This window comes from Macrobrachium nipponense, chromosome 20 (genome assembly GCF_015104395.2).
Source record: "Macrobrachium nipponense isolate FS-2020 chromosome 20, ASM1510439v2, whole genome shotgun sequence".
NCBI lineage: Eukaryota > Metazoa > Arthropoda > Malacostraca > Decapoda > Palaemonidae > Macrobrachium > Macrobrachium nipponense.
The window spans coordinates 28,591,899-28,618,203 of record NC_061089.1 but is presented as its reverse complement, the minus strand read 5'-3'; the positions used below and the strand labels follow the sequence as shown (position 1 = coordinate 28,618,203).

Here is a 26,305-nt window from a genome sequence, read left to right as displayed (position 1 = left end):
TTTATAAACAACAGTTGCTGCTAGAAATTTTTATTTTTATTTGTTAGGAAAGTTAGGAAAAAAGTGAAAGCAAAGAGGTCTTTTCCCTGTAATACTGTAGAGTAGATTTACTTTTAAAGGATCCTTACGATGCTTGAGGTAGATGCCAATTTATCCAATTCTTTTTTGTCTTCTAGAGATTTCGAGATATATATATATATATATATATATATATAATATATATATATATATATATATATATATATATATATATATATATATATATACCACACACACACACACACACACACACACACACACACACACACACACAGAGGAGTCTTTAAAAAACGAATTTTATCGTGAGTTTTCTCCCATGAAAGACCAAACAGTCAGGCAGATGTGAGAGAAGAATGATGAAAAGAAAAGACGTTGCGGGAAAAATACAAAGCATTGTATAAACAGGGAGCTGTAACGAAAGCAAGATAACAAATTGCATCTTGGGTAGTCATTTTGCTAAAATTGTCAGGAGAATAATATTCCGAGATGATCCACTTACTCCCATGTTAACCTGAAAACATAAAGAAATATAATTAGTTTAATCAAAATGAGTCAGGAAAGAGATTAACTAATAGATTTTATTTTTGCCAAGTAAGTAATTACGTTTACGAGAGAGTCCCTTGTGATTATACATAAAAACGCGCCATCACAGATTCCACAGAGAACGAGTCAAGAATACCTATAAAATTCTTTTACCAATTCGCGCCAAAATTTAATCATTGCCAGAGCGGGATCTTTGCTGTGAACTTTCTTAAATTGAATATTTGCATCTCCATCATCAAAATAATGAAAATTATCACATTTTTCCTCCTTCACTCCCCTATAACACCGTATCTACACGTAGCGTCCTATTCAATTATATATTACTTGGTTCGGTTGAATTAAACTGTATCTAACCCTGGATAGAGAGAGAGAGAGAGGAGAGAGAGAGAGAGAGAGAGAGAGAGAGAGACCCGAATCTCTTCATGGAAGATCAGCGCTAAGAGCCTCGTATATTCGATTTAGCCTGACATCACGGACGAGGTTTTTCTCATTCACACGGAGGGCTCGGCCCTCTTTACTACTTGGAAGGAGCGTTTGCTGCCAACCCTGTTTTGTACAAATTATAAGTTATGACAGTAATGAAAATTACTAGTACGGCGGGGGAGGGAGGTAGGAGGGGTAGAAGAACACTGGCAGAGGAGGAGGGGTGAGGATGAGGGCCGGGAATTTCACCTCCAGGAGAGAGAGAGAGAGAGAGAGAGAGAGAGAGAGAGAGAGAGAGAGAGGGAGAATTTCAGATGATATTTTTATTAGTTGGCCCTTGACCTCTGCGAAAGATTAGATATATCTGCGATTCCTGATCTGAGCCAAAGTCGTTCCTGGAATTTTTGTTGAGTTTTTGAAAGGATTGCCTCACTCTGGGTGAATAATTTTGCATTTTATTTTTCCTCGATTTAAAAGAATCTTAGAGACTGAGATAATCTAGTTTAGTAAGCATCGTCGTCGTTCCAGAGATTGTCTGAGTTTTTCTTTTTTTTTCTTCTCCAAAATGTCCATCATCCTCAAAACTGAAATCAGACATTTACTCACGAGCTGCTCTAAAGAGCAAGAGCCCGTGCTGGCGCAAGAACAGCTTAATCTGACGTAAAGACAACAACAAAATCCGCAAAAAATGACGGGACGAATGATGCATGTCAGTCTTAATCTGTAATTCCATTTACATTTTGTTGATATTTTTTCCGTTATACAAATGCGTTGTTTTTAAAATGAGTCGCAATAACATCTTTGAAAATTTCCATACAGTAGAATATGATGCATTGACTATAAAATATTATATAAGAGTCTAGTGCAGAATTGAAGATAAATTCGGTGCGTATACAATAAAAAGATTCAGCAGTTGCTCAAATCAGCAGACACAAGAATAAAAAAGAATCACGAAAATTCTCTCCTCTCTCTCTCTCTCTCTCTCTCTCTCTCTCTCTCTCTCTCTCTCTCTCTCTCTCTGCGTGTGTATGTGTATGCCATAACCTGTGGTGTTGAAAACAAAGTTCCATCGCAACGGTAAAAATGCAACCACTGAAACCAGTGTTTATTTGTTCACAAATTCTCTCACGACGATTAGACGAAATTTTTGGTAAGCTTTTAATTAATCATCGGATAGAACTCGAGAAGGATACGTCAGAGGTGAGGAAAAATTAGAAGCCTTCCTAATGTGAGAGGTATAAATACGCAACTTCCCATTATTTATGAATTCCCTTCATCAATTATCATATCGTTAATAAAGAGAGTATTATCGTTCTAGATTTCATACTATATATATATATATATAGATATATATATATATATATAATATAAATATATAATAATATATATATATATATATATATATATATATATTATATATATATTATATATATTATATATATATATATAAAGATATATAATATATATATATATATATGTACCACTATGTATACTCTCCTCTCTCTCTCTCTCTCTCTCTCTCTCGATATCTCTCTCTCTCTATATCTATATATATATATATATATTATATATATATATATATATTATATATACACACACATATATATATATATATATATGTATATATATATATATATATATATATGTATATGCACACTATAAGAACACACACACACACATAGTGAGAGAGAGAGAGAGAAATATCAGCAAACCATTTAATGAAGACATTCGTCAAGATTATCACAAATGTGCGGCCAGACAATAAAGATCCTCTTCCAGATTAAAGCGAGATAAAAAAAAAAAAGGAACGTATTAAATAAATCTTTACTCTCGCAGAACATCAGGAGGGTGTGCCTGATATTAGAAGCTTTCATCGCGATGCTTAAGATAATATTTTGAATGTTAAGCAAAAAGACGTAACAGGAGAGAGGATGGCGAGTACCACCCAGCCCAGGAGGAAGGCATATTAGGAAGGAGGAGCCTCTCTCTCTCTCTCTCTCTCTCTCTCTCTCTCTCTCTCTCTCTCTCTCTCTCTCAGCTCTCATATTTCAAGGACAAGATGAATGCATTCTTAGGGCATTATTCAGGATTAAATGAAGCTTCGCGAGCGACAGCAAATCAAATATACATTGTCGTACCCTCTTCGCTTATTAATCTGCACTTGTACTCTGTTGCAAAATACGACCGCGACTCACCGTTCCTTAAGAGGTGTTTCTTCTTCCTCTTCTTTCTCTTACAGATAGGGTTTTTTTTTTTTTTTTTTTGTTATTTCAAGAGTCATATAGCTCTACTAATTCAAAAGTCGCCTTATTGCGATTAGAATTGACCGACTTTCTTTACTTGACAGATAATTTCTTTGGTAATGCTTGATAATGTTACGTGGTAATGTTTTGAATTGGGTTACTTAAGCTGTGTGTGTGTGTTTTTTTATATAGTATGTAGCGCCGATAGTGTTGTTGCGTATTTCAAAGGAGCAGGCTTATCTAAGCTTGTAAAGCGACGTTATTGACTTACATTTGGCTTCTAAATAGGGGGTCCTCTCAGACGGAAGGCTAATTGCATCCTTCCTGAAGAGCCCTTGACCGAAGACTTGTCCTTAGCTACTAACACTCCTGTTCCAAACGAGAACTTTGATTTTTTAGTTTTCTGTAAAAGGAAGCTATTGAGGTGGTTATTTGTCTGCCGGCCAGGCTTTTTCTCTCCGCCCTCAGATCTTAAAAACTGCTGAGGCTAGAGGGCTCCAAAATGGTATGTTGATCATCCATCCTCCAATCATCAAACAGGCCAAATGGCAGCCTTCTAACCTCGATAGTTTTTATTCCATTTAAGGTTAAATTTAGCTATGATCTTGCGTCTGGCAACAACACAGGCCCCACCGCGATATGGCTGAAAGTTTCATGGGTTGGAGCTGAGGGTTTTATGGGTCGCTGCTGAGAGTTTCATACAGCAATTATACACTGTAAAGAAAACTCGGTTGCGCCAAAGAAACTTCGTCGCTTGTTTTATTTTTTTTACGACTGTGATTGTGTCGAATACTTTTCCATAGTTTTCTTGCACATCCTGTAAAGGGGATTTTGAATTCTCTGCATGGCAGTTTTTCAGGGAAATCCGGTTAAGGTGTTGCAGTCCTTTATTGTAGTTATGTACATGGTTTACAGCTTTTTGTCACTTTCTGCAAAAGCTTAATTAAGGAAACATGAGTCATGGAAGCAAACTACAACTATCTATAACAATAATGATAATAATCATAAAAGGCAGTATGTGTTTACATACATGTATATGTCATTTATGCTCAACAATAATATCCAATAGATGAACTCCAAATTCAAACGTAAAATGAAAACCCTTCAGTCCGAACTACGGACTGCATCATTAGCTTCGTGACTTGCCGTCTCGACTCATGCTTTTCTGTCGTTTTTGACGGTTTGGGTTGGGTTACTACTACGGCTACTACTACTACTACTAATAATAATAATGATAATAATATTTTTATTTTTGTGTAGCTACATAAAACTAAAAATGAGCAATTTTCGACTTGCAAAGAAGATAGCACTAACAGCTTGCAAGAGACCAACCAGCTCTGCGGTTTCTTCCATCAGTCTCGTTTTCACTCTTAATTGGTGTTGCATTTCTCCTACTTCATTAATGCAAAGGATACGTCATTAAGCTCTTCGCTTTGTATTTCGTGGTTTTCATGCGTCAGTCGTCTTATTTTTTTGCGATTGTGTTTTGTCTGTTATTTATTTTTCTCTTGTTTGTGTTGAAGTTTCATCCAATAGTGCCTCTTTCTTTAACCTGTTTGTTTTCTGCTTTTATTATTGTTGTCCTTATGGCTACTTATTTCATTGTTGGGAATCATGCTACAAACGTGGGGATATTCTATGTTATCTTAGGTGCGCGTAGTTAACTGTTAAATCTGCCGAGATTTTATTCTAAGTATTAAGCCAGTTGTTCATGTATTTCAAGTTTTTTTTTTCTCGCAAAGTCATTCACGTCATTATATCTCTAGCACTATAGTTTTATCAAATATCTGGGTTAAATGAGTACCCTTTAAAATAAAATAAAAATGGCATATAATCTAAACTAATCTACACAATAGCTCATCAAAGACCGGTGTCATTCTGAAAAAAGGGGAAAAGATGTCGCTAATAGCCGTCGTCCTTTTGAAAGACTGAATAAAATGCGCGCACTCAGTTTTAACTGCGGGGCGGAGTCACTTCGGAATAACCTTAAGCACACCTACGAAGGACTGTAGTCCTCCTCGGGAGAGATAGCGAGGGGAATTAATGGGTCCGATGGCGTGGATGGTGTGGACGATAAAGCGCGAAAACCTCCTATCGCGGTCTCATTATGTTGGGTTGGACGATGCAGAGACGTTTCACGTCTGGTAATTATTCTATCTTTATTTCGTATCGGGTCCGGAATTCTTTAAATAGGTTTTATGTGATCTGGCGTCGCCAGAAGTAGCTTATGAAGTCTTATTGACTTTTAGCTTCTAAGGGCCTGTCTGAAATATGTCAGGGCTTGCTTATCAAATATAGAGATTGATTTGATTAAACGACTCATATGAATAGTATTAAAGGTACACTTTTCCAGGGCCCATTCGATAACTTCCCAGGACATTTTATGATTAAGAAAAGGCAAGAATATTTTTTTACGAAGCAAATACGGAATATGCATGTGGCCAAAAGTGGTCAGCCTGGTAACAGAAGTCTTATTTCTGAACATATACGCTATCGAGATAAAAAATTAATAACATATCTTAAGAATAGTAATGACATAGGCTGATGCAGACAGAAGAATAGGGAGAGAGAGAACCTGAATAAGTTCTGTATGTTTCCTTTCTATTTTTAGGCATCTGACCACACAATTTCCATCCATTTTATGCATCCAAAAATGACCTGAACGTCCATTAAGTTTGCCTAGTAAATCAAACAATGCGAAGCTATTCGAAATCGTTGATTTCATCCAACAGAAACAATAATAGTTGAAAAGGTAAAGTTTAGGGGCTTAGGAAAGACGAATGAAAGTCACTGCAAGAAACTGTGAATGACAGCGTCCATCAAGACGAGGAGATCTGGTAGTAACAAAAGTTCGTTTTGTTAAGTAAACATGTCGTTAAAGAGACCTGACGCCTCTGTTTTATTGCCTTCCTCTTGTAAACACGTCTCTTAAAGCTTATACTTCTCCGGTTGAGAAATGGAGCTCTCTCTCTCTCTCTCTCTCTCTCTCTCTCTCTCTCTCTCTCAATCTAAAATTTTACACAACACCTATCTTTTAAGTAAATTTAATGCCCAGATAAACTCAGCATTCATGACCGAAGCCTTTACAACGCCAGATTACAGAAAACAAACTCCCCTGTCATCCTTGTCCTATGATTGTTGACTTCCATAGTTGACAGATCAGACCCTTTCCTTGTTATGTTCAGCTCCCAAAGTCGTCAGGTTTAAATCCTTTCTCTATTATTCTCGCTTCCGTGGTTGACAGATTAAACTCTTACCTTATTATTCTCAACTTTCGAAGCTGACAGATTAAAGCCTTTCCGTAGTCGACAGATTAATGTTTTCCTTATTATTCTAAACTTCCTTAGTTGACAGATTAAACCCTTTCGTTATTCTTAACTTCCACAGTTGACATTTAACCCTTTCCATACTCACAACTTCTTTCAATTACGATGTCACTGCCAACTATAAGCATTAAATAAAATGATGGTGTTTACATGGAGTTGCTTGATTAATAAGAATACTATTTTGTTCCCCCACATAGTTTCATGATGTGGAAATTCTGCACAGCCAAAAACCTTCTAGTACTAGGAGTAGAGATTTGAAAGGATGTTCCTGAAAAACACAACATAAGATTGCCTCAATGGTAGTTGATATGACAAATTCGTCTGTATAATGAAAGGGATTCAAATATCATTAAAAACGTCTAATGCATAGTTTTCAAGGTCTCTGAAATGAACAGTGGCTCTTCCGAAGTCCTTTAATTCTAAGTTCAGCCCCAACAGGTTACGGGGCGATATGTAAATATAACCGAGAACTACAGATAGTGTCTAATCCAAAGTTTTCGAGGTAGCTGAGATGAATAGTGTGAATCTTGATGCCCTTTAAGTTCAAGTTCATTCCCAATAGGAAGGGGGATAACATGTAATAAGATGTCTTTTAATTCAAAGTTCAGCCCCAATAAGATTGGGGGAGGTGGGAAGGGGGCAATATGTAAAAATAACCGAAAACTACAGATATTAATTTCTAATCCATAGTTTTTGAGGTAGCTGAGATGAATAGTGACACTCAATGCCCTTTAAGTTTAAGTTCATCCCCAATAGGAAGGGGGATATGATGTCAAATTATCCAAAAACAACAGATATTAGCGTTTAATTCATAGTTTTCAAGGTCGCTGAAATGAATATTGACACTCCCGATGCCCTTTAATTCTAAGCTCAGCCCTGATAGGATGGGGGGAGGTGGGAAGGGGGTGATATGTAAAAATAAGTGAAAACTACAGATTTTAGTGTTTAATCCATAGTTTCTGAGGTCGCTGAAAGTGACACTCCTGATGTCCTCGAGTTCAAGTTCAGCCCCAATAGGAAGGGAGAGTTAGTGGTAAAGAATAAAATGTCAAAAATGTAGATATTAGTGGATGAATAGAGACACTCCTGATGCCGATCAACTCCCAAGTTCAGCCCAATAGGAAGGGGGGGTGAGAAGTTGTGAAATAAAAAATGTCAAAAATGCTGGACAATGTAACTGAAGCAACAACCTTAACAGGGAATGGAGAGAGTGAGAAAGAGAGTAAGAGGGAAAGGAAGTGAGAGAGAGGACAGAGGCGGTCTAGGAGGAGAGAGAGAATAGCGAGTTTATTGGTTGTCATTCAGTTTTCCTAGGCAGCGCCGCTTTGGTCAGCTAGGGTATATATATATCTATATATATATATATATATATATATATATATGTGTGTGTGTGTGTGTGTGTGTGTGTGTGTGTGTGTGTGTATCCACTGAGAAGACTTGGTTGTCAAAGTATATCAGTATGGAATACTTCGTTGCAATTCACCTGGAACATGACTACCAGTATTTGAACGGAAGATTCCTTATCATTCCGTGATGATCAAGAATCTGACCTAGTCCCTGCTTCTTTTCAAGTAGGCGTCATAACCGCTGGGAGAGGTGAGGAGGATTAAGATATTTCTTTCAGAAAGTAATGAGAGAAATGTGGTCATCTTGGATTAAACTCGTCAGTCAACAGTTTGCCATACGGGATGGGATGAAGGGCGAGGAATGCGCCGTTTTCTGGAATCAGCTTGAAGGGAACCAGAGGAGGTGACGATTCAATAGATAACAGACGTCTCTCTCTCTCTCTCTCTCTCTCTCTCTCTCTCTCTCTCTCTCTCTCTCTCCTCGTTCCTCTCTCTCTCTCTCTCTTTTCATAACCACGTCCTAAGATAGGAAGAAATTTTAAATATGGAGCATTAATGTTCGTACTAGCAGCTAATCATCTTATCACTTACTCGGGGAGTAAGCCTACAAACTATGTTGTTGTTGTTGGTTGGGGGGGGGGGCGGTCAGGAAAGTCCTATAGAAAAGCCTGAAAATTTCCGAAAAGGGTGTTTCGCGTTGAGTTAAAGATGCAGGAGTATTTACGATGTATATATTTATGATGTATGTAATAGAATGAAAATGTAAAAAATGAATAATATGCATGTTAAACGGTACAGAAAAATCCTTTCTAAATAGATAAAGTATATTTACTATTTTAATTTTTTTTTGGTGAAATGAGGCTCTATTGGACCGTAGATTTTAGCACGTTTTAATTTACGTAAAAATTTAGGCATGTAATGTTTACAACTTATGCATGAGGGGAAAATCTTGCATGCATTCAAAGTAACCTGGAGGTCGGATCAAGCCTTGTTTTACATTTGAAGGAGCTTGAGCCTCTTGATATTTTTGCTTACGTGGAGATGGAACAGTCAGCGGTCTGTGCCATGATATCTTGTGTTCCTAAGTATGTTTTCTTTATATTTAAACTTTCTCCCCATGCGAAAGTTCTTAGCTTGTTGTTGATACTAAGGTCAACTTTCTCAAAGAAATTTTCGAAAAATCCAGGAATTTTGCAAATCCACATAAAGATACCTTCTGAAGTCAAACTACCTCCATCTTTAACGGTAAGATAAGCTTAATCCCACCTAACCTGAGTTTCTTTGTATGGTGTTTTTACGTTGCATGGAACCAGTGGTTATTCAGCAACTGGACCAACGGCTCTACGTGACTTCCGAACCACGTCGAGAGTGAACTTCTATCACCAGAAATACACATCTCTGACCCCTCAATGGAATGCCCGAGAACTGAACTCGCGACCACCGAGGTGGGAGGCCAAAACCAAACCGACCACGCCACTGAGGCACTTTTTGTCCGAGTGTGCTGTCATGCAACTGATATACACCAAAGTTCACCTTTTTTTCCGTATTCGCCCATTTCTGTCATCCACAACTTAAGCTCACTTTCATAGCTTAGGCTATGCATTGCTACATAACATCATAGGTGATCAACGCGTCTTTCAAAATGTATATTTACGTTACACTTCATCTGTAAGTTGAAGGACCTGACCTCTTGAATTGACAATATGCCGTTGATCTGAAACTTGCATTTCATAGTGAGGTTACTAACTTCTAAAAATAAAAAGGCAGGCATTGACTTTTAGTCATAAATTCAGTATCTCTGAGACCTATTGCGATCTTGTAATTGAATGAAGAACTTTTAGACTTTTGAGGCCGTCTGAACAAGAAAATAAAGAAAGAAGATCTGAGGTAAGTACTAGTGCATAAATCGGATAATCATAAAAACATGAGTTTGAATTATGTACCTCTGACATCTCCCAGAATATATTATTGCAAAGACCATTACGTCATTCTAGGCTGACAGAACGAAGAACAGAAGAGCTCATAAGATCTTTTGCTCAGAAGAACATTATGGCCTTCTAGAATGATAGGATAAACAAAATAGAAACATGACAAAAAAGGAAAAAGTTGTTCATGCAATCATATTCCGGGAATAATATTGTATACGAGTTTCTGCAAGAGGAAATCGTCTTTGTTTATTAGATAGTCTCTGGGACACATCCTTCGTATAAACTGTTTAGATCTTTGGCAATTACTGCAGTTCCAAAAAGTCAGGCACGTCTAATCCCCTCCCCCACCAACCCCTCCCCCTACAACCTTCCTCCTCTTCTCCAACAGTTCCCCTCCACCTTGGCACCTTGTCGACCGCCGGTTTGCCTTCAGGAACCCGGATACCCATATGTTTCCTTCGTCGTTATGTCATAGAGGAAGACGAAGGGTTTACATTCGTTGTGAGGAGATGTCATTTTGGATTTTCCCGAAATGGCATCATGTATCAACTGTGATTAAAGCTGAAAGCGCCATTTTTTCATCAGAGTTAAATCTGGCTTTATCCATGTTCACTTATTTTTAAGATGTCATGTGCTTTTGCGCCAGGGGACATTCAGTATGGGCTTTGTTTAAATTTGGATTTGGCACAACAATTTAGCTATAGTTTCTGTCGGTTGACATTTTCCACTATGATAAGGACTGCTTTTTCATGTAACGCGAAAGTCTTATGATACATTTGCAAATTAATATCAGTCGTTTAGAGGAAATGTAACTGCTTTTCCCTATAGTGACATAATTTATCAACCCGGTTTAGATTTTTGTTGTACATCGAAATATATAAATGTATGTATAGATATACATATATATATATATATATATATATATATATATATATATGTATATATATAGATATATATATATATATATATATATATATATATATATATATATATACACATAATTTATAGCCTATATACATGTGTGTGTATTGTGTGGATACGCATACATATCCTATTTATTTATTTATTTTTGTATGTTTCTGTTTGTTTATTTATTTATTTACTCATTAAGATAAAAAAAACATCTAGGCCACATTTATATCCAAAAGTGATACAAGCAAAAGAACAATCTTCGCATAGGATATGCTTCATTACAGGACATATAATTCTTAACAAATCTGTGTAATCTTTCAGTTTATAAATAACAGATAGGACGACTTTATCAACTGTTAAATCAGGATATTCTAAACACCTCTCTCTCTCTCTCTCTCTCTCTCTCTCTCTCTCTCTCTCTCTCAGCGCAGTTGGTTGTCCTGCAGCAACTAATGTATTTTTAGGGTTGGGTTCCTATGTTGAAGTCAAATACATTAAAAAAAGAAGTGTCTGTTACATGCTTCTTTCTGTTTCACCACGAGTCAATAAAATCGAGCACTTCGAAAAACGCCCATTTTCTCTCTCTCTCTCTCTCTCTCTCTCTCTCTCTCTCTCTCACACACACACACACACAGCATGGTCAGCAGACACAGACACACAACAAAAAGGGAAATCAGTTCCGAAAGTCCCACTCTCCTCTCGCTATCACTGACCCATCACCAGGACCCTCCATCGTCCGTCCACCTTTCGTGGCGGGAACCACTCAGGCATAATAATGGCTTTATAACCGAGGCTATAACACGACACCAGTCTGCGGTTTCCCCCTTCAGGTTTGCTGTCCCTCTGCGCCTTCAACTTCTTCTTCAACTTCAGACGAGTATCGTCTTCAAGGAGCATGTTTGGTGGAGAGGCAGGACTTCAAACCTCTTCAAGGGCTTCTCTGTATAAGTTTCTCCAGTGTTTTGAGGGGAAAGTGTTCGTTTAACTAATGACTTCTCAAGGTTTCGCTGTTAGCCTTTTGTTTTCGAGCGTTAAATTCACTTTGATAATTCATTTGCATCAATTTAGCAACGCTCCTTTTTCGGTTCCTATAAAAGAAAACTACTGAGATGGCTTTGTCTGTCCGACTTCAGATCTTAAATACTAAAGAGGCTAGAGGGCTGCAAATTAGTACGTTGATCATCGACCCTCCAATCATCAAACATACCAAATTGCAGCCCTCTAGCCTCAGTAGTTTTTATTTTATTTAAGGTTAAGGTTAGCCATAGATCGTGCTAGAGCACGCCGCCGATACATCTTCATTTGACCGCATCGGGGGAGCACCTGAACGTCGGTCGTGGCTGAGGGTTTCATACTGCAGCATATCGAGAGTTTCATACAGCATTATACGCTATACAGAAAACTCGATTGCACCGAAGAAATTCACCGCATTTTTAACTTGTTTATTATCATGCTGGGTATATTTTACCTTACATAAGTGCTTCCCAAGATTTTAGTTGCTCTGTTTCCCAAGGGTTTTAGGTTTACAATAAAGATTCATTTTCCTTTACTTTCTCTAAGTTCTCTTTTGAAGAATTTCTTAATTATTCTGAGAGGAAATGTTAATTTCTTCTCAATTCGTCTTATTGTCGTGTTTCATCTTAGGTCTCTTTTCCCATCTTAATGTCAATATAGACTATGAAAAACTGGGTATCTGTGAGGTCTAATACCGAATAAAAACGGGTATCTTTGAGGTCTACTATGTTGTTAAGTAATGTACATTCTTTTCCCATTTAAACATCTTCTTTCCTTATTCACTATCTTTCCTACCTTAATATCAACAATGATCGTAAAGACAGTGTCAACGAGATTTGATGCCTAATTGCTTAACGCAATTCCTTTTATCAACATTGCCCAAGTAATGCAGGCATCCCTGAACTATGGCATATAGTTATTTCATTCACTCTTTTTCCATGTTAATATCAACACGATCCAAGTAAAAACTGGTATATGTGATGGCTATTATATAGTTACCGATTGTACTTCATTTACCCCCACCTTAATATTTGAAGTGACCTTGAAAAAACCACTAGCTTTGAGGTCTAATAAGTAGTGCCTTATTTAATCTCTTTTATCAATATTCGTCATGTAAGTACCTACCGGTATATGTGAGATGTAATATCACATACACCTTTTTTTTCTATAATGATATCAGTATTGACCATAAAAGAGGGGTCAGAGATGTGTATTTCTGGCGATAGAAGTTCACTCTCGACGTGGTTCAGAAGTCACGTAAAGCCGTTGGTCCCGTTTCTGAATAACCACTGGTTCCATGCAACGTAAAAACACCATACAAGCAATCTAAGCTGTCTAGTTTCTAGCTACCTAATGCAATCTCTTTTATCAACATGGATCATGTAAATGCGAGTGTCTATGGGTCCAATTTCTAGTAACCTATAGAACACTCTATTCATATCTTCATATCAACATTGACCGTGTAAAAACGAGTATATATGAGGCTAATATATATGAGGCTTACAGCAATCCCTTTTCTCAACATAGACCAAACAAAAGAAGTATCTATGAGAGCTAATACCGAGTTGCTCACTGAAACCAATTATGTTAATTGGCGATGCAAAAGGGGATATTTGAGTTCTAATATTTAGTAACTTAGTGCACTCTTTAAGTCCCTGTCTTGATTTCAACATTGGCCGTGAAAAAATTGCTCTGTCTAAGAAGTGTGTGATTGATGTGCATAAATCCTCTTAGGTAGATAGAAATGAAACCGTCGGTTTTTCCGGGGTTTGGGAATTTTGTTTTGATCCTCTCAGAGCTTTAGATTCTGTGCAACACAAGATAAATGGAGTTTTGTATCAAATTTTATCGTTCATTTTTTTCAAAGACTAAATAGAGGGACAACCAAATGCTCTTCACTAGCCCAGGCCCGAAGCGAACATGAAAAGATAAAGTAATTTCTTCCCGCTTTTCATGTAACTAATTACTTCTGATTTTGTTATCAAAGAGTGACAAAGCTGTTTTCCCTGCCATTATTGTTCAAGTGTAAAGGTCTCATAATGAGAACATAACAGCTGGAAATGAAAGTTTGAATTAAAAGAACGCTCTCAACTCGAGGCATTTAACCTCCACTTCTTCAACTAGTCTCACTTCAAATAACTAGCAACATCCCCCTCTCCCCACATTTCCCCCACCCGTAAACTCCACCCTAATATATGTGGAAATGTGTGTGGGCAGAGGAAGTAGAGGGCTATTCAACATTACAGGAGAGAGAGAGAGAGAGAGAGAGAGAGAGAGAGAGAGAGAGAGAGAGAGAGAGATGGGGGAGGGTTGTCGAGGGAGAAGGGAGGAATTGAGAGATATTAGCTTGGGAGTGGGGGAGGGATAGACGGGCAGGTAGCGGAGCAATGAGCGGCAGAGTGGGCCAATTCGCGTTTCCTCACGTGAGCGACTGAGACTGGGAGAGATGTTTGGAGGAGTTCTACACACGATAAATTCTTCTCTGTGTTTCCCGTTTCAGACGTGTTTCAACGACGATTGTTTCACCAAAAACATGGAATCTATAGTTTAACTAACACTAGACAATAAAGTCATATTTAGATTATGGGTTTGACTGTAGAGGAATCTTTGACAAAATGACTTCAGATTGTCAACAAGATACGGGTAGGATACATCATGGAAATGTCTGTAAAAATCGTGCATTTCAACAATGTTATCTGCTGGCAAACTAGATGAAATCTTTCCTCTTACAAAATTTTCAAATGTTATTGATATTCACAAAGGAAACGAAATCTGAAATTGGGAATAGCAATGCAATGCAATACGCCTCGCGATTTTCAGTTGTATAATGAACTATGAAGAGAATTGAGAATTTGCTGAATTGCCAAACATTAATTTGGCCGCCTCTCTCTCTCTCTCTCTCTCTCTCTCTCTCTCTCTCTCTCTCTCTCTCTCAACTCCAGTGCACATTTATTGTTCACGATGATATGCAATGTATGTTATTTTTTCTTATTTTTTATTTCATTGAATTATTTTAATTATTTATTTATTTTTATTTTTATCTTTTTTATTTTTTATTTATATATATATATATATATATATTTTTTTTTTTTTTTTGCCCTTCATCGAGGTTTTACAGTGAAGAAAGTGGTCCGAGATATAAGAGATTTTAGATTGACTCATGATTGACAGACTTCGAATAAACAGATGATGCTGTTTTAATCGGCTCAACAACACAGGACCTTCAAAGCTCTCTTAATAGAATACATGGTGCATTCAGAGAAATGGGACTCAAAAGATATTTGAGAAAAACAGAAGTAATGAGAACAAAATATACTCTGTTCAAGACATGTTGATAATCGTACCAAAGCTGCTCGGTATATCTTAAATGCGAATTTATTTTTCATTTTCTTCGAAGGGAAATTAAGCGACTTTGTCTCACCACCCAGATTGCTATCAATTTCTGGTCCTGTCACCATTAATTTCAGTGCTCCTCAGGACAGACCGAGTCCAAGTTCCTTTTGATATATGATGATAAATGGCAAATTACTTCGCAACGCCTGGAGGACGCGCATGCGCTTTCAGAGCTGGGCACTTGGGTACAGCTCTAAATAAAAGGCTGCTGTCATACAAAAAGCTAAGCAAGAAACTATATTTGAAAACAGAAGGGCATAGATTTCATGCGTAATAATGACTCTTACATGGAAATATTATTTATGGTGCTCATGAGTAGGAATGAAACTCAGTAACATATGCATAGCTTCTGTATAATTGTATATATTTACTGAGTATGATTTAATGATATGAGAATTTTATCACTCAGACAATCTGTGAATTTTATCTTGACCTGATTCGTCATTTTTATGCTTTAAAACTTGCGGTTTTGGAACACCTTTCTACATTCTGGGGGATTTTTTATCACTTTTTCGAAAATCCAAAATATGTAAAATGCGTCTTTACCACATTTTTCGAATTGCGCCTCTGTCAGGGTAAACATTAACCTTAACTTATTGTTTATCCAAGAACGAAGTTCTGTGTAATAAGAATATATGGTAGAATTATATTAATGAACACAAAAAAAACTAAGTAAAAAGAAGACAATAACAGTAATGAAAATGACTGTACTGGTTACCACACAACCAAATTAATCAAGAGGATCTGCCCACTAACCCCCTGAAAACCTGGGAATGCTCGTGACAATGGTCGCACTTGGGTACTAAGGACGCCAGAAAGCTAAGGAAAACGACTGACAGCTTGACGAGGGCATCTTTCCGTGACAAGCATCCCCTTAAAAGTATTTTTCAGAGTAACGCGAAACCGAGACGGGAAGCAAAGATCGCACTAATGACCGAGGCAAGAGGTTGCTGAGAGAGCAAAGCGCGGCAAGAGAGGACAGTCAGTCGTCCGACGGGAAGTTTAACAATTATTTATTTTGCAGCCGGTGATCAATTTCATCCGACGCCGCCCTGCGAGAAAAGATACGAGGCCGCTCCGGGTGTAATTACCTCTAATGAAAATATTAATCAGCGATCGTCATTTGATGCAATATATTGACCGACTACTCAGGACTTCAGCCGCGGGACGGGGCTTTTAACACCACCTCCGGCGGGCGGAGTCAGTGGCTGTGTTGATGTTGCCCTCCTGAAGGCGCAATGCCTCATTTATCATAATAAAAGTGCGCTTTTGGCACATGCACTTGCCTGCAATTACAGCAGATCCATCATGGCTGTAATATTGCCTTTTTTATGAACTCATGATTTACGTTTAAATATTATAAGTGTTCCGATCGCGAAACAGATGGATCGTCGAAATATAATTATGGAGCATCCATCAAAACCGGATTCCCCTTTTGCGATGATGAACCGCCTCCTTAGCTAACAATGATCACACTCGCCGAAATTAGGTGATTTATGTGAAGGTCTCGTTCAAGAAAAAAAAAAATACCCAATTGCATTATCTATAGATCAGATTTATCATCGCCTCGCGCGTGGAAAGATCTTATATACCTGTACGATCTGATAGCTAGGTGAATTGACGCTTTATTATTATTATTAATATTTTTTTTGTTGCGAAGTAGTTTCTCCAATCTACCGAGTCTCGTTTCCAGAGATGCTGCTCATCCGAAGGATTTGTTCTTCAGTGAGAGGTGGAAACTGTGCTCGGAAAAGTTGAAGGAGTGGGATTGCTGGGTGGGTATAGTACAAAGCGCCTGTAGGGGGAGAATGGAGTAACCAACCCTCTCAAGGAAAACCTCGCCTTGCATCGCATGTGATGGAGTTCTGAAATCGGTTTGCTCTTGAACTTCGAAGCAATTTCGTATCTGTATCATTCGTGGATGTTGGTGTGCCACTCGAATAAATAAAAAGACTAGAGATTCCGGGAGGAGGCATTTTTCCTGCCAAAATATTCCGCGCAGACTGTGTGGAAATTATTATTAAGTACAAGAGTATCCTCTCCGGCCTCTGGCAGTTCATCTACTGATGAGACATTGTCGCCAGGAAAATACCCCCTTTTCAATAGAGGTTGTGTTGCTGGATCCAGTTATTAATATCGCTACAATACCATTTTGGCTGTTCCCCCTTACTGTATTTATAACCATCCATGCATTTGTTTCTCTAGCGTAGGCAGCTTTCATGGATTTGAAATAAAAAAAACATTCAGTTTCATTTTACACGAACCTTCTGGAGGAAAAGTTGTTATATTGATGCCATGCTCTCATGAAACATCGATAGCAGCTAGTGTATAGTGACCGTGGTGTTCAACTCAATTTTAACGTGTATGCCCTGCCTCGAAGTCTTTAATGTGACACAAAGTTGTGGAGCCACTCGAGAAATAGTCACATCATCAGTCCACGGGCTGGGCACTGGGCTGTGACGTCCTTTTTTGAGAAATAAAAAATATGGACATTTCAGTAATGAATGTTCTCCTTGCTTGTATTGCATGTAAAATTGATGTTGTATGGCCTCCTTCACCAATAGTAGTACGCTCAGTCATTTTGACTTTTTTTTGTCCCCTTAAGAATAATTATCTAAATTTTGTGATAGCAGTTTGAGCTATATTCCAAAGATTATTTAATCCATATTTATTCTCTCATAGAATTTGGCGGTATGCTTTGATATAGGAAGTCAGGAGAAAGATCAAAACCGTTATCAGTCTACTGTATAGCTTTCTTTTCATGAAAGCATTCATCCAATCTTTCCCGTCCATTCAACGGAAGCAATAAGGTATCTCCATCTTTACAGTAAAATTGTAAGCAAGTTGTCTTATACGTGTGGCCATCCGGGCAGCAAGGACTTTTTTCGATTTCCTGACGAATCTGCATATCAGAACACACCAGCAATATCCGCAAAGTTTTATCTTTTTTCCTTTTTTCCAAAGAGGATGAAAAGCCCACCACTAGGCCTCTACAGACCACTGGGTCTTTAACCCTGGAGTCCCTCTCTGAATCATTAATAGCGGTCTCAATGCGCATCAGAAAAAGTAACCGAAATCAAATGCATCGAAAACAGGGGTCTAATATTCCCAAAGTCTCAAAACCAGCAATATAATTTTCCTAAAACAATATTTTCTTAAATAATGATACTTAAAAGAAAAATTGGCTTCCAAAATGACAGAAACTCCCTTGTGATGGCGTGATTTATTCATATAGATGAGCAGGTAGTTAGACCAATCGCCCTGAAAACCTAGGGAGAGCAAATGTTAAAAGAAACGCAAATATATTTGTGAGGCTTCTTACCTCATGGAGTTTTTTTTTTTTTTTTTTTTTTTTTTTTTTTTTCTTCTTACCCAACCCTTCCTCGTCGCACAAGACACAATGCAAACGCAAATCCCTACAGGAGGTTCTTTTTGCAAGATGTGTAAGTGACTCCTACATTCCGAGCTGATAAAATAATCTTTGCAGGTCAATTTGAAGCCTAAATAATAATAATAATAATAATAATAATAATAATAATAATAATAATAATAATAATAATAATAATAATAATAATAATAATAATAATAATAATAATAATAATAATAATGGCAAAGCCTAAGGAGTAACACGTGCCTCTCTTCTTAGCACTTTTTTTTCAAGACTGCAAAAGCAGGTTGAGACACTTCCACAAGGTTACAGAGGAAAATCTCAGAGACAAGAGACTTCAATCTAATTTAGTTTCGTGTGACTTCGAATTTCCCGAGGTCCTAAACCTTGTTGGCATTTTTTATACGGTTACGTATAAATACACGATATATTTTATAACTTTTTACGCTGCATATATCAGTAAAAAAATATACCTATCCTTAGCAAGGTGAATTTAAAGAATATTATTTTTTGGTAAACAGTAACAGGAAATTCCTTTACATATCCACAAAATGTTTTGCATTCATTATAATTTAATACATATACAGGATATCACAAAAAGTAAAACTTATCTATAAAACTGGTTTATGATTACTACTTAAATTATGTATCAAATATCTTTCCTGCCAAAGATTTACTTTACAACTTGGCAAGTTATTCATAAGCTTACAGGTGCGTAGATGACAAGGGCTCTTAATAGTGGGGTTGATGACGAGCCATTGCATTTGATTCTTATTTATTACAAAACGTCTGTGAAGCTTCTGAACATGACATATTTAGACAAAAATAAAAAATAAAAACCTGATGTTCCTTTATATGAGAAAACAGAATCCTCCACCCGCGGCCCCCGAACTTCCGACGAAGAAATGATACTGATCAGACCCCGATGCCATTTGCCCTCATCTGGTCATACAAGACCACGAGTACCCTTTGGAGATAAATAGTTCACACATGATAGACGTCTGCCTGCCAGTGGAATGCAATCATCTGGTTACCAGTCGGAGCACTGAGCAACTGACAAGGTTCGCTCGATGAATGCCCAGTCATTAGTAAAACTAGATGCAAGATTATTCGAGAGTTTCCTTTTAATTCGGCTGCGTCAGCACATAATGTCTCGGAATCGTTTCTTTTGGAGGAAGCAGCATACAGAAGAAAATGAAGCGAGACTGGAGATGCACATGGAAAAAGTACAGCAAACCTCTTTAATGTAATGCACGGCTAGTGCGTCAGTATCGTCAAACCTGACAGTAATATAACGGAGCTGACATGGCAAGATCCGTTATGTATGTACGTCCCTTAATCTAGGCATACTTGAAAATGGGGCAGCGGTAAGAAAGACCGGACCCAAGCTAGACGGTGACAAGTCTAAACGTAGAAGTCTGTAGCGTTGTTACAAACAGAAAAAAATAGCATATGTATAAAATTACCATTTTATTATAAAGAGACATCATAATGCTTACAACGTAGGACAGACTTCTGATCTGGTGCGTGTTGTAACATATAACGTTACCAAAATAATGGAACGAGTATTGTGCACTAACTCAACGAGTAGCATTCATTACCAAAACCAGTAGCATGTGCTGACTCGAATAGTAATATTCAGTAACTCAATTAGTAGCAACAACTACCTCAGTGAGTAACGAGTACTAAATCAGCAAGTAATATACACTATCTCAACTAGTAGCTTGCATTCATTCAAGACCCACAACTGATGATGGTAAAGTTTCTTACTGAAATTCATCTTATGGAAATACCAAAGCGGATCATTACGAATGCTCAACTGTTATAATCATTGAAAAAAAATACCTTTGTGAGTTTTTTTTTTTTTTTTTTTTTTTTTTTTTTCGTTGTCAATAACTGTCATTTCTTGGGATGTTCAGATCAGAACGATAAAGCCTCCCGACAGAAAAACCATTACTCCAACATTAATATTAAAAAAAAAAAACTTTCAAGGACATAATAGCCGTCATTTTTGCAGATACAGAAGGCCTGCAGAACAATAAACAATGTTCAGGTAGCAAGATTTTGTTTTTAACTGCTGCGTAAAGAATATCTGAATATATACAGGTTACAGGCACTAAAAGATTTGTTTTTGAGGGATTCGAAAACAATTTAAGATATTATACAGTCTTCTGAGTTTCCTTGTTTATACGTAAACTTTAGCCAGTTGTGAATCGCAATGGAAGGAAAAATACTACATACCTCCTCGAGAGAAAATACTCCCCATAACAAGGACTTTTCAGAAGGGGGGTCTCTCCGTTCTTGGGACCCAAACTCAGCTTGCCATCGATATCCTCCCGCAGGCAGTTGGAAAAGAATCCTGAGTACCCTGTAATTTGTTTGGAAAGCTCGGTGGTACCTGGTAATCAGCAGCAAGAACCTTGGTTCGGGGGCAAAAGAGAGATTTCGGTATCTGGGGGTCCTTGAGAAAAGCAGCTATTGACACAATGTAAGCTGATAATCGATCTGTCGGGCCCGAGTGCGGAAATCGTGAAATCTGTCTATGCAAGGTGAGAAAATGACGCCAAGTAATGAAATGGTGGTGCATACTTACAAAAAAAAAAAAAAAAAAAAAAAAAAGTAAATTTCTTTAAAAAATTAACTTTAATTTTTTTAAAAGAGAACTTTAATATCCTATACATGTAATATAAGGAATACGTATGACGTTTGTTTTAAGAGACGATCTAGCTTAAATGCTTATACCATTTTAACTCAACGGAATTTAGAAAGGTTGTTTCAAGATATATAGGTGAAACATAATTTTCTTATGTATTTGGTACTTCAAAAATATTCGTTATTACAAAATGTCAGGTGTCATTAGATCAAAATTTATCCACTTACTTTTTTTTTTAGATTCCTAGGTAAACCATTTTTCATATATATATATATATATATATATATATATATATATATATATATATATATAATTTGTGTGTGTGCGCACAGGCTCGCGTGTTTTTGTGTACAGTGTTCTGTATTGTACCTGTAATAGCTTCCTTACCCTGGAACAGACAATGCATTGTACATTGCCCTGTCAGATTCATCATTCTGCCTGCCATTAGTTTTTTCTCAAGTTTTTTTTTTCCTTCCTCTTCCCACAACGAGCCCCCTTGCATCATTTCCCCCTCTCTTTAATTCCTCTCTCCTCCTCCCTCCAATTCCAACATTCCACGTTTGGTGGTGTTGTGGCGGAGCTCTCCGGTGGCCCACTCTGCCTCTCTCCCGGGCTGTGGCTGTCTGATTGGTCACGGTGGGCCAGACTGGGCTCGGCCAACATGGCCGCTCTCGGAGACCCCACACAGCGTATTTAACCCCCTTCACAACTTCTCTTACCATAACCCTCTAACAATGTTCGTCTATTTCCTCACCAGTTTCTCAACTGGTAAATCTCCGAGCAAGACAAAAGGAGTCAGGAGAAGTTTGGGTTCCGGGAAAACTCAAAGGAATACGGTAATGACGAGAGAAACTGAGGTGGTGGCAGCTTCGTTTTACGGACCGCACACGACGATGAGGTGCTGCTACCTCTCTCTCTCTCTCTCTCTCTCTCTTGATTACTTTATCATCATTCCGTGCATAAGCTTTTAAACCAAAACGTAACAGAGAGAGAAGAGAGAGAGAGAGAGAGAGAGAGATACGGAAGGTTCTGCATCTGATAATATTTGGAACTAAGACCTGGCTTACTGAACTGCTCCCCCAGTACTTCATTAAGAGGTAGGTACGGCAGTAAGAGAAAATGACAGCTTCGCAGACATCGGAAGGCTGTAGGGAATATTGCTCATACCATTGGTCAAATAAAGAAAAAGATTTTTGAGGTTTTTCTTGCTGGGTACTCTTGCTCTCGATTGTTATTATTTTTTGTTTTGACCATCATAGGCCCCCGTCATCTGCTGGAATGAGAGAGAGAGAGAGAGAGAGAGAGAGAGAGAGAGAGAGAGAGAGAGAGAGAGAGAGAGAGAGAGAGAGAGAGAGAGAGAGAGAGAGAGAGAGAGAGAGAATGTTTGCCCTGAGGAACCGAATGCTTTCGTCTCAAGAGTTAAGTAACATTCCTTTTTCTTTCTAGGTTTCTCTGTCTTAGTAACTAGAAACTAAAAACTCTGGAACGTTTATTATGAATATGGTGAATATGCAACCTCCTTCGTTGCCTTCTTCTCTGTATCACAAATTAATGGAAAGTGATGGGGCAGATCGTTAACAGGGAGCTGTTGCAAAAGCCTATCACCACTACTGTTTTTAACTGTTTTCCTAAATAAAATAAATTGACTTCAAAGGCGGATCACCAGCCTTCCTTTCGCATTTGAAAACTAAAGAGAAAATATGTAATTACAAAAACTTACAAACTTATCACCAATAATACTTCTACTATGTATATATCTTGTAAAGTGTAATATACATAATACGAGTATGTGTGCATATATATACAATGTATATATATATATATATATATATATATATATATATATGTATTAGGTAAATGCGCAATGGCCAGTACCAAAATAGTTCCATTACTGCTACTACTACTACTACGACGAATGCTTGTTGACTTTAATCTCTTAAGAACTTGAAATTTTTAACAAAAATTAGAAAGTCTGATACCACTACTTCTACTAAACTAGCAAACAAGACTGCCGCGGCTGTACCATTGCCTTTCAGTCATATAAACATAATGAACAAAATAAGAATTATAGGCTACTGTGAAATTGCAGCTTCGAATTTCTAGATAATGTATAATCACATTTAACGCTGAGTCTTTGTAGGAACGTGTCTTGAATAAAGAATACTTTACCATTCTATTAGCAGACATATATTTAAAAAATAAGAGTTAATACTTAGGTAAATAATAATAAAATTAACATCTCCTTGCCTCTGATGACCAATACCGTAATTATCTACAAATTTTAAGCTGCAATTTCACAGTAGCCTATAATTCTTATTACGTTCAGAATGTTTATTTAACTATAAGGCAACGACATAGTCGTGGCAGTCTTGTTAGCTTGTTTAATAGCAGTAGTAATATTAGATTTCCTTTTTTTAAGTACTTACGAAATTACAAGTCAACAAGCAGTCGTAGTAGTAATATTGGGGCTGTTTTAGTCTTAGCCATTAGCGTTACCATCATGAAAAATTAATGTTGAAACTTTCCAGCATCTTCTGAAATTATAGTATTTATTCTCATAGTGGGATGTGATGATATTGGTGGCAGTAGGTGTGTATTACTCAAAGTTAAAAGCATGTAGTGTCTATCGCATGGAAAAGCTTTAGAGTGTATTAGCAAACAAAAAATAAAATTAATATTTACAAGGAAGTATATAATATCCATTGGGGTCATAATATGAAATTGCTGCAGTTGACATATTATCATTATTATTATATTTGTAGACGTAGCAAAGGATATTTCTATAGGGAATTCCTTGCGTTTATATATATATATATATATATATAACATTATATGTATATATATATATATATACTTATATATATATATATATATATATATATATATATATATATATATATATATATATATATATATATATATATATATATATATGTATAAAGATAAGTACACTGTTGTACCAAATTTATAAAGGCTAAACCCACAGAGTGTTCTTGTTCCTTAAGAATTGAGTAGAAATACGAGTTTTCGCTTCTTGCTGAATAGTTTCTTCAACTGAAAATCTTTCTGGTTTTTTTTAAACTGAAAGAACGCTTAGATCATTGCGGATTTAGCCATTTTACGCGCGTGTGCACACAGAAACACACACCCACATTATATATTATATATATCATATCATATATATATATATATAGTATATATATATATCTATATATACTAGTATATATATATATATATATTACAGAAATTGAGGCACCTTTTAGTCACTGGATTGTCGGAGATCGTTGCCAGGATGTAAAGGGACAGAGCCGGGAACCTCAGTAAAGAAAAAAAAAAAAATAGAAAAAAAAAAACTTCCTGAATATTGGTACACGTAAGAACGTACGTATACATTGTACTTACAATATGTAATTTCGTTTAGTAAGGGATGGTTCCATAAATACACAAAACAGCAGTCAGTGCCACGCTCAACGTTGAAGCTCCAAAAAATGAATCAAGCCAATTTTTTCTGATATGTGGGTAAACCAACCGTGCAGAAAACTTCCGCAACATTAACCGAAGGAAACCTTCTTCAGCTTACACCCCTGAAGGCTAGTAAACTGGGCGTCGACCCCAACGCTTACCTATACCCAGTATCACTCACCTCTGGCTTGCACTTTTTGTATAGGAAGACCTCCGTTCCAACATTTCTGTGTATTTTTCATGCAGGGGGCGAGTAAGACACGTACTGTAACAAAGAAGTGGCTGGAAAAAAAGGAAAAATTCAGCAATCTAGCAAATTTAATCCTTCATAATCAGAAGAATTTAGCAAAATTGGAGGAAAGGGCAGATCTCCAGCTTTGAACTGAGAATGATTGATGGACCCGAAATTCACAACTTCTGGAAAGTATCCACGGGTCGGATGGCGCCTAATGCGAGGTTAAAAAAAAAAACTGGTTACGGCTTCGGGACACCTCAATCTTGAAAAGTTTCAGAGCATACTTTGTATCTGGGATCTCTGTCGAGATATGGCCAGAGCTACTTTGATCCAATACACTTGAGCTTTTAGGAAACTACCTCATTCTGGGCTGCGCTGTTCCTTATATATTCCAGCCATGAGCTTGTGTGGTTTCCACATTGTATGAGGGACAAGTTTCGGGAGAACATTGTGACCATGCAATTGTTACTTGCCCGATGAAATCAATTGCCTTGTAGCCTTCAGAACAGAAGCAGTTTTAATAAATAAAATTAATGGTAAATCTCATTTCTTTTACACTTTTTTATGTTTACCTACTCTTTCTCTGTTTCTCTGTTTTGTTTTTACCGTTGAATCTTTATATCTGGTGTAGTCCGGACATATTGTACCGGGTCTCAGAGTAATTTTACTCAACATTCGTCATTTTAAACCTACCATACTTTCAGTAAGGTTTAGATTCACCTTCTTTTCCGTACCATGAATATTGTTCCCAATTCTATCTTTAAATAAAGGTACAAATGATCTACAACTGTAAATTATAATGAACAGTCATTTATTTTGCAACCAGATATTTAATCTCAAATCTCGCCGTAGCGAAAATATAATGCAAATAAATATATTTAAAAACCGGCAAGACGGTGAGAGATCATTAAGAAGCCTGTTCCTCGGCGCCCCTGCGGTGTTTTCAAAAACGTTCACAAAAAGAACACGAAAAACCCGCGGATTGAATAACATTTCGTGTGTATGAAGGTAAATGCGTGTGCTGACGAGTTCTACGGACTCCAATAACTTCTGCTGACGGTAAACAGTGATGGAAGATTAACATTGCTGCGTGGGTACCAAATGAAATGATGGGGTTATTCTGATGCCCCATTATGACGGGATAGGTGGTGTGGCCAACGCCGGCGAAGTGGGGGAACGAGTATAAAAATGGGGCATAATTGAGTGATTAGAGGCAACCGCCGAGGTGATTACATAGAGGTCGCTTTGATTGGCGGTTTGGAGTGATGTAGAGACGGGGTGATTGCCTCCCAGGAGTGATATGACCAAGATAAGGTGGACGACGTAAATGTGGTCGGGGAAGACCGAGAAAAACAGATATTCCTTCGTGGATGCATACTCGCGCCAGGGGAGGGATGGCC

At 37.4% G+C, this 26,305-nt stretch overlaps 1 protein-coding gene across 2 annotated transcripts in view; it reads left to right on the top strand.

Annotated features, from left to right (window-relative positions):
- LOC135224166 (protein Wnt-4-like) overlaps positions 1-26,305 on the top strand; it is a 314,368-nt gene that overhangs the window by 136,354 nt on the left and 151,709 nt on the right. The window lies entirely within an intron of this gene.